This window comes from Cervus elaphus, chromosome 20 (assembly GCF_910594005.1).
Source record: "Cervus elaphus chromosome 20, mCerEla1.1, whole genome shotgun sequence".
In the NCBI taxonomy this organism is placed as follows: Eukaryota; Metazoa; Chordata; class Mammalia; order Artiodactyla; family Cervidae; genus Cervus; species Cervus elaphus.
Window position 1 is genome coordinate 111,772,985 of NC_057834.1, and position 9,629 is coordinate 111,782,613.

Consider the following 9,629-nt stretch of genomic DNA (forward strand, 5'->3'; position numbering starts at 1 on the left):
CAGTCCTTAGCAGCTGGCAGGTTTTGAACACTTTCTAAGACACTAAGTTGTCCGAGTTTGAGAGGACTTTTGCCTTTGCAGGTCAGTTCCCTGATCACGTATAATATGAGCTGTTTAGAGCTAGGCCTTGCTCAAGACAGCGACACTCACCAGCCTCAAAGTGGGTCTGGGGAATGGGGGGCCACATTGCATGAGGTAATTATTCTTTTTGCAAAGTAGAAAGTTATGAGACTTCTTAATTTCAAATCATGAAAAATGACCCTGGACATAATTATTACAGATGCCTCAGCCACTCATTTAAACTTTTGCCATAAACATCAACTCTGTGCCAGGCCCTGGGAGAGGAGAATGGAAGGACACAGGGACCCTGAGCATCTAGAATGTGAGGCACAGGATGCCAAGGAGGGAGAGCCCTGGCTGCTGGGGGGGACTTGGAAATTACAGGCAGACTCCAATTTTATCCCAGGACAGGCTTAAGTACTCAAATACTTGCACTCAAAATACACATACTCTTCAAAGGCTCAATTTGCTCAACCATCCCACAGTTATCTAGCACCTCATATAAGCAAGGTCTCATCCTAGACAGTCAAATTCAGGCAAGAGTCATGACTAAGTTGTTTTTATTTTAAAAAGTCACCATATAATAAAACTGCTACAAAACCTAGTTTTAACTTTTAAGTTACAAAAGGAAAACAGATTTAGAAAAGGTGCTTGCTGTAAAAAGGCAATGGAGGGTTGATGACAAACACAAACCAAAAAGATAGGTGCATGCTTGTTTGCTTGGGTTAGGGGTGGAGTTGAGGGAGCCCAAAGAGGGAGAGTTGCACCTCCCGCCTCCCGCCTCCATCCCTCCAAAGGCCTCTCCGCTCAGGTCCCAGTGCTCTATGCTGGCTCACAGGGTCTGTGTTCCCCTTCTGAATCTCGGCTCTGAAGACAGGTGGCCCAACCAGGTGCAGTAAAAAGTCTTGACTTTAAGGCCAAGTCTGGGTTTATATCGTGGCACTACCTCATGTCCTGGCTCGGTGAGCTAGGTGAGCACCCACCTCCCCATCTCTGGTTCCCAGTTTCCTCCTGAAGCAGGGATGACGGTGTGTGCTATGCAAGGTAGGTGCGTGGACCCGGTGAGAAGCTGGATGGAGCTGCATCCACTGCAAATGCAGAGTCAGCCTTTGGGTGATATCCCCCTGAAGGCTGATGCCAGGTAGGCTGTAAACCTGGACCAGAGCAAGGGGAGAACAGCTAAGATAATCAAAGGCATGGCCCCGTGATCACCAGGGACGCATCTGGCTGCATCTGTCGTGCTGTTGGTGGGGGCTCAAGGTATGGGTAAAAGAGGATTTTTTTTTTTTAATGAAACAAAGATGAACATTTTTAATGATAAAAGATACAAGTCACAAAGAAGAGAGACATCATCATATACCATTAGACACCTTAACAACAAAGATAATAAAGCAAAAATCAGAAGAAATATAAGGGAAAAGAAAACCATAGTGAGACATATTAACATTTTTTCTGAGAATATTTTATCATGTGCAGAAAAAATAAAAATAGGAGCATCTTGAATGATGTCATTAATTAAATGTAATAGATTTATATTTAATTAATTTATATTAACCATAGACTTACCAGGTGGCCTAGTAGTTGCAGGAGATGCAGGTTCAATCCCTGGGTTGGGAAGATCTGGAGGAGGAAGTGGGAACCCACTCCAGTATTCTTGTTTGAAAAATCCCACAAACAGAGAAGCCTGGAGGGCTACAGTCCATGGGGTTGCAAAAGTCGGACATGGCTGAGCACACACCACCATATTAATCATATCCTACACAATTACACTTAAAATTTTATATCTCATATGTTGTCAATAGATGTCCATAGGACATTTAGAAAAACTGGCAAGAAGATAAACATTACTAAATTTCAAAAAGAATTCTTTTTTGTGCGTGTGATTCAGATACACATATACACATGTATTATTTTTGAAGTTGTTTTCCATTATAGGTTATTACTATATATTGGCTATAGTTCTCTGGAGAGTTAGGAATTTTATCAATAAAAGCTGTCTTCAGGAGGTGAGTCCTAATGGCAGAACTGAGAGGGCCCCATGGAGATCAAACTGATGGAGGTCTCTCTAGAAAAAGAGCAAGGACTTAAGCCAAAGAGACTTGGCAGCTGACTCTGGGCTGGTGCTTTGGACCACAACATCCTCTATCCAGAGGGTAGCATAGGCCCTGCCTTTGCCCCAGGGCTGTTCTGAAACCCTGTGAGAAGTTGGGTGGAGAAGCCCTTTGGACATTTTGAAACAGGCCTTTTTTGAAAAGCATCACCCTTATCAGGGCCACCCAGTACCCTCAGAGGCAGGGAAAACATCCTCCACTAATCAGGGAGCCTCACGGGGCTTCCACAAAGCGGGCAGGAAGTGAGGGGCCATCTCTACCTTTCACTTCCCCTGACTGATATTTGGCCTCTTCAGCCTTCAAGCACCTCGCTGTCTCCCCACCGGAGGATGACCACCTCCTGCATGGAGGATTGAGCACTGACTGACTGCTCGATGAAAGGTCATTCTGCCCACAACGTTGGCATCTGGGGAGTGGCTGGCAGGAAGCTGAACACAACCTGGCCTGTGCTAACGGGGGCGTGTGGACCCTGCCCTGCGGTGAGGGGGGGCCTGCCTGGCGCCTGCAGCCCTGCTCCATCAGCCTCCATCCAGCTCAGGCCTGGGGCGGGGTAATGCAGGCCGAGAGCTGGGGTTCTCCCAGGCGGGGAGCCAGCGCACCCCGAGTGCCAGCACCAGAGCTCCAGGAGGAAGAGGTGGCCTCTTTGCCCAGGGTGCAGGCTGAAGAGGGCTTGAGGAGGGGAGAAGAAGGAACCACTTCAAGGCTCAGCCAAGGCCTGGGACCCCTTCCCCGTGAAAGTGTCCTGGGCAGGGCAGTCACTGGGCCTCGCAAGAGGCCTGCTTTCCCTGATGGCTGGCTCCAGCAGCTGCAGGGGCCTCCTCAGCAGTCCTGCCTCCCGCACCGACGCCCCAGCCCCACGTCACACACGTGCTGTCCACCACGTAGGCCCCCGCAGTATGGGAGGCCTCCAGGTGAGTCCCGCAGCCAGTCACTGTCCAGCCCTCTCCCAGGCCATGGTGGCCTGCCAGGACCCCGGGACGAAAGAAAGGGCACGTGAGGCACTCTGCAAGCTAGGCCCAAAAGGCACAAGCGAATGTCTGCAGGCCAACGCGAGCTCCTCTTCTTCCCCTGACACTGTGCCTCCTGCATCTCTCACCATCCCCGTCAGGGGCAAAGCAAAAACCTTGGCAACCCCCCTCCATGGCCCCCACCACAGCCAGTCCATCAGAGCTGTGGGCTCCTCCCCAGGGCCCAGTATCCTGCACGTTCCCTCCCTGGCTAAGCCCCACCGCCCGGGCCAGGACAGTCACAGGAGCTGACCACCGGTGCCAGGGTCCTCCACCTCCCATGGGAGCTGCAGCCTGGGGCAGAGGCGGACCGGCTCAGACACTCGGATGTGAAGGGACTTTCCGTCTCTCCTCTTCAGGCCTCATCAGTCTCCACCTTTTTAGGGTCTGATTCTGAAGCTGGGAAATCCAGAAACAAGTCAGGGCAGGAAAGAGGCACTAAGCTGAGTGACAGGACTCCGGCATTCTCAACTCAGCCTTGCTGCTGGCCTGCTGTGTGACCTTAGGAAAGCCATACACCCTCTCTGAGCCTCTCAGGGAAAACATCATCTCCTCCCACCCCAAGATGGGGAGCAACAGGGAAGGGATTCCAAGGCCTGAGTTGCTAGACCAGGAGAGGGGACACCCTGCTGTAACCCAGCCATCAGGACAGAAGTTCAGGGTGAGCTTGATGTCTCCCTGGGAGACTTAGGCTTCCCTCCAGAGCTTGGGAGTTGGGCACACACCCTGGCTACAACACCTCAGAGAGTGGTCCTGGGCTAGAGCAAGCCTCAATGTCCCTCTACGTGAAGTGGAGAGGGAGGCTGTAAGGATGAAACGAGGAAAGGCACATGGAGCCCAGCACAGTGCTGGGCATTGGGCAAGGGCTCGGCTCGTGTTAGGGTCGTGGTCACTAGAATCCCTGGGTGCTAGCTGAGGGGCCTTGCGGAAGGCACTCAGCAGGTCAGGGCACACCCCTTCACTGTAAAGTGGGACTCTTTAGGGCGTGCTTCACAGGTAGTGGATTCTATGGCACCCGATGCCTTCAAACTGGCACGTGTCCTGGAGTTTACCTGCTGGGTGATCCAAAGAGTCACCAGAAAATGTGGTCTTCCCATCAAGCCAGGACCCTGATGAGATGGCCGGTGGCCCACTGGGCCTGTCCCAGCCTCTCCACCTCTCTGGGCTCATCTTTCTATTGCAAAGCCATCCTGCCGCCTTCATCAGCCACTCCTACAGCCAGCTCCTAACTTGTCACTCGCCCTTGTCAGCTTCTTCCTCAACCTTCAGTGGCTTCCCAGTATGAAACTCCACGGAAAATCAACTCTTGAGCCAGTTATTTCAGACCCACTACTTGCCCCCTCCCTCAACTCTCCCCAGGACATCCCACGCTCCCACCAAGCAGGACAGCTCAGTCCCTCCACCAGTTTGAGAGGCTCCATCCCCAGATCCCCTGCAAGGTCCCCATCTATGACCACCTGCTACCTACACAGGGGCATGTTTTGGACACAAGCTACCAATCCACAGTTACCTATATCAAGAATGGATTTTAAAGCAATGGGTGATAACCATGGCAGCCAGCACACTGTCCTCACGCCAAGCTAAACGCTTAGCACCCGTTACCTTCATTCTATTGATGAGGCACCGGAGGCACAGAGAAGTTAAGTAACTTGCGTGGGTCACACAGCGGATGACTGGCAGAGCCAGGATTAAACCCAGGTCAGTTCCACTTTCAGAGCCTCTCCCTGAAAGGCCCCTCCTGCACTGCGCTGCCTGTGGTTAAGTGCCTGCGAAGCTCCGGGCCTGGTGCCCTAGGTGTTACTCATTTTCACAGCAACGCAGTGAAGCAGGAGCTACCACAGCCCCTCTTAGGGAGGAGGAAGCTGAGACTGAGACAGACGAGGTGCCTGCTCAGGGCTCCAGGGATGGAAGGGGCAGCACTGGCCTTCGCACCAGACAGTTGCACTCCAGCGTGGGACCAGCCAGATGCAAGCAGGGGCACAAGGAGCCAAGGATGACGCCTCACCCCAGGGTGAGCCCAGCCTCCTACCTGTGAGCACAGAGCCCTGCTGGGGGCATCAGGCGTGGGTCTGCGCACCAGCCCCAGTTGGCAAAGCTGTGTGGATGCTGCAGTTGGCCAGGGGAGGCAGGCAGCATCTGGCCACAGCGTAGACACCCTCGCCCCCAAACGCGTTGTGGGCCAGGCAGACATGACTGCCCTCTCGGGCCTGAGAGCCAAAAATAGAAACCCTTTTTTTGAAAGGGCTTTACAACACGGAATGAGGGGGTTGGAGGGAACCAACTCAGACACCTGGTCCCAGCCCCTCGAACCCTCTCCAACGTCCCAGCAAGGGGCCAGCCAGCCCCTGAAGACAAGGAACTCACTCCTGTCCAAGACAGACTGTTCTGCAGATGGGCAGCTCTGAATATTATAAAGTTCTTCTGGACACTGATAGTGACTTCAGAATGCAGATACAGGGAAATCATAGACCCAGACTGCTCAGCCCCACACCACTCTCGGCCTCTCCCCCATGCCCTAACTTGCAGGTTCAAGGACACAGTCAAGCACACTCCTGGACACCGTCTCCCGGGCAGAAATGGTTGCCTGCCCCTGTCCTCCCGGCCTAAGTGCTGCCCTTCCACCAAAAGGCCATGACCAGATGGCATCTGTGCCAGGCTCTCTGGCCTTAACCTGAGGCCCCCTCTTTTGCTGGTTTGAGAAGATTTCTCAACTGCAGAACTGTGGAATGTCTGAATGAAAAGGGCCCTGGAGACCACTGATGCAGAGGCAGCGAATCCCCTGCACATGTCTGGTGCTCCCCTCCCCCAAGGCAGCGAGCCCCTGGCACACACGCTGGCCCCACCCCTCAAGGCAGGCGCTGCAATCCATCCAGCCTCATCCTGCAGAGTCTCCCAGGACCCCTCAGTGTGGCTCCTTCTAGAGCACCCAAACTAAGTGACTGAGATATGCGCCATTTAGCTTTAACTTGCAGACAGGGCACTGGAGGAAGGGGTCCGGGCAGATCTGGGCCTGAAAGCGGGAACCCCCCTCATGTTCCTTTGGGAGGGCGCAGGTCACCTCGATGCACTCGACCCACCGCCTCCCGCCCCTGCAGAAGTTGGAACAGCCCAGCAGCTCCTCGGGGGGGTGCAGTGGGCCTCAGTCATGCCGTCCACGTGGGCCCAGAGTACACCGACCACACAGTCCTGCAAAGCAGCTGCCCGCCTTCACGGAGGCCCTGGGTTGAGGAGGGATGGCTGAGTAGGGGAGCCTCCATCAGGGCTCTGCTCACGGAGGACTCCAGATCTTTAGCTCCTGGTGGAAGAGAGGGGGGCTTCCCCGGTGGCTCAGTGGTGAAGAATCTGCTGGCAATGTGGGAGTCACAGAAGACACGGGTTCCATCCTTGGGTCTGGAAGATCCCCTGGAAGAGGGCATGGCAGCCCAGTCCTGTATTCTTGCCTGGAGAATCCCACAGACAGAGGAGCCTGGTGGGCTACATTCCAGAGTCAGACACAACTAAAGAGACTTATCCCGCACACGTGGGAGAGAGGGGCCTTAAAGAAGGTGATCAATCTTCCCATTAAAACACATCATCAGAGCCCATATTTGTCAATGTCTCCCAGTCCCCAGAAGCAGGCAGCTGAATCCTCCCTCCATAGGTGAGGGAGGGGCCAGATTGCCCAGTCACACAGACCCCCCGAGACCTCCCAAGCCCCAGCATGGACTCTGCCCACCCTGCCATACTGCTGACCTGCTCCATATGTGCGGGGGCGGGGTGGGGGGGTGCAGTGTGGCCACCAGGTTGGGGTTCCTGAGCTGGTCCTCAGGGAAGAACCAGGCCTCATTGATGACATCTTTGGCAGAGAAACGGATCAGCTCTGCCTCAGCTCAGCCCAGGTGAGCTCCGGCTCGGTGGTCAGCATCATGACCATAATGTCTGGTCATGGGGCAGGCGGTGAGAGACAGGGGTGGCCCGGCCCTCCTTCCTGATCTGGGACTCTCTCCTGGGGCACACACAGACACCCCAGCACACACACATCCATGCACACACATAGACACACCAAACTGTTCTTCAGAAATTAAACCACCTACAATCTCATGCTTAAAAAACAGCCAGAGTATGACTCTCTTAATCCTGTTCTCACACCTCTGAGCCTTGGCAATTGCTGTTTTATTTGCTATTTATTTGCTATAAATAAAATTAACTTTTATTCATCCACTAAACCCCAGATGAAATGTCCCTTCTCCAGGAAATTTTCCCTGACCTTTAGTGTGGGCAGGCACCTCCTCTGGGCTTCCTTCCACACAGGCCTGACTACTCTGTGCATCCGCCTCCCCCATCAGACTGAGTGACCTTGAGGACACCATCTATCTGACTCATCTGTAGTCCCCATGCCCAACACAGAGCCTGGCACAAGGGGTCCTGTTGCAGACCCTGCCTGCCAAACGGGCTGTGAATCATGATGGCTGAAGGCAGCTACTCACCAGTCACGTGGGCGGCACATGTGTGTTAAATGATTCAGTTTGCAGATTTTTTTTTTAAACACCGTGTCTGAGAACACGACTGCCAAGGGTCTGGTGAACAGCTGCTACATGAGGGAGGAAGCAGGAGGCCAGCAACCCCAGGCCTTGGGTCGATGTGCCACGCCGGGCCAGGCACCCCTCCCAGAAGGGCTGCACTGCATGTAAACTGGGAACTTCCGGATCCCACTTTGCAGATGAGCAGTGGGTTCTGAGAGACATGACTTACCATGAGCCTGGGTCTCTGGACTCCAAAGTCCAAGCTCTTTCCTCCTGGCTTGTAGACATCTGACTCCCAGGGCAGGGCCAACTGAACAATGACTTTGCAGCCAGTGGGCTGACGGCAACCTCTGCAATGTCAGGATCTCGTCCACTGTGTTCTCCTGTGGAACACTCCGCCTTCCCTGGCACAGAGCAGCTCACTGATAGTTCACTAAGAGAGGTAGCCCGTGGCTGTCTGCAGGCAAGCAGCGGTCCCTTTCCTGTCACCTATAAAGAGACCTGTATTTGAAACGTGCTTTGGGCAGCTTCCTCATCAAAGGCCTCCCTCCCCCTTTGGGAGGTGGGAGCAAGCTTCCCTGATGCTCCCTGGGGGACCCTGGGATCTGACCCACCAGCAGATGACGGAGCACAGGCACAGAGGAACACGTCACCAGGCTGAGGAAGGGGGCGCTGTGGAGTGTGCAGAGGGTGCTTCGGATGGAGGTGGGGAGCCAGGAAGCCCTGCAGGCACCTGGACTTTTGGACGGGTGGACCCAGAGGGCCGTCCCTTCTCATCCCACATCCTCCACGGCACCCTTTGGGGTCAGCCCCATCCAGGCCTCTTGCCACTTGGCAGGGCTTTTTCCCTCTTTAATTACCTACCCCCCCAAACACACACATACACACACTCACACACACACACACTCACATTCAAATGCATACACACTCACACTCACACACATACTCACATACACACACTCACACTCGAAAGAGTTGCCCAAAGCAGCTGTGTCAGCTCCTCCTTCTTCTCAGATGCACCCTGCCTTTGATCTGGCCAGCTAACAACCAGCCAACACTCACTGTGCCCCTCACCAACCTCCATCCCTACACCAAAAAGTCAGGGATCAGAGGAAGACAGAGCCTCTTCCATATCTTTCCCTTCATCTGAGTGCTTCGTGGCCAATACCCACCCTTCCCACCTCCTTCCTTCCTTTCTCTTTTGAGGACATCCCCCTTGCTCCAGTCAGGCTTCCTCCGGGATCTCCTCTGTCCACAATCTCTTCTCCTGCTCCTGTCTCCAAGTCCTTCATCTCCTGTTATTCTTCCTCTTCACCACGAAAGATTTCTCAAGGCTTCTCCACCCTCAAAACCCCATCCCTCAAAATAGCCCTCTCCCCTTGAGGCCCACTCAGCCTGAACAATACACAGAACCTGCTCTTTGCACCTTCTACTTCTCCAGCCTCAGAAAACTTGGAGTCTGCAGCCACTACCGCTGTGAGTGGACGTTAGGTCAATTTAGCAGTGTCAACATTTTGAACATGCACCCTTTCAGAAGGGACCTATCCTTTTTGAGTGTATGCTCATTTGAAAAAAAAAAAAAACTACAAGAAAAAAAAATTTTTTTAATGTGAGTAACTCAGAACTGTATACAGAGAAAAGTTTCTCTCTCTCCCATTCCTGACCACCCCCCACCTTCCCAAGGCTACTCCTTGTTACTCATTGTAGTAGGTCAAATAGTGTTCCCGCCAAAAGAACTGTACCTGTGCCTGCGTGCTCAGTCGTGTCTGACCCTTAGCGACCCTGTGGATTGTAGCCCACCAGGCTCCTCTGTCCATCAGATTCCCCAGGCAAGAACACTGGAGTGGGTTGCCATTCCTGTCTCCTGCATGGCAGGGGGTTTCTTTAACACTCCTGGTACCTGTGCTGCTGCTGCTAAATCACTTCAGTCGTGTCCAACTCTGTGCAAC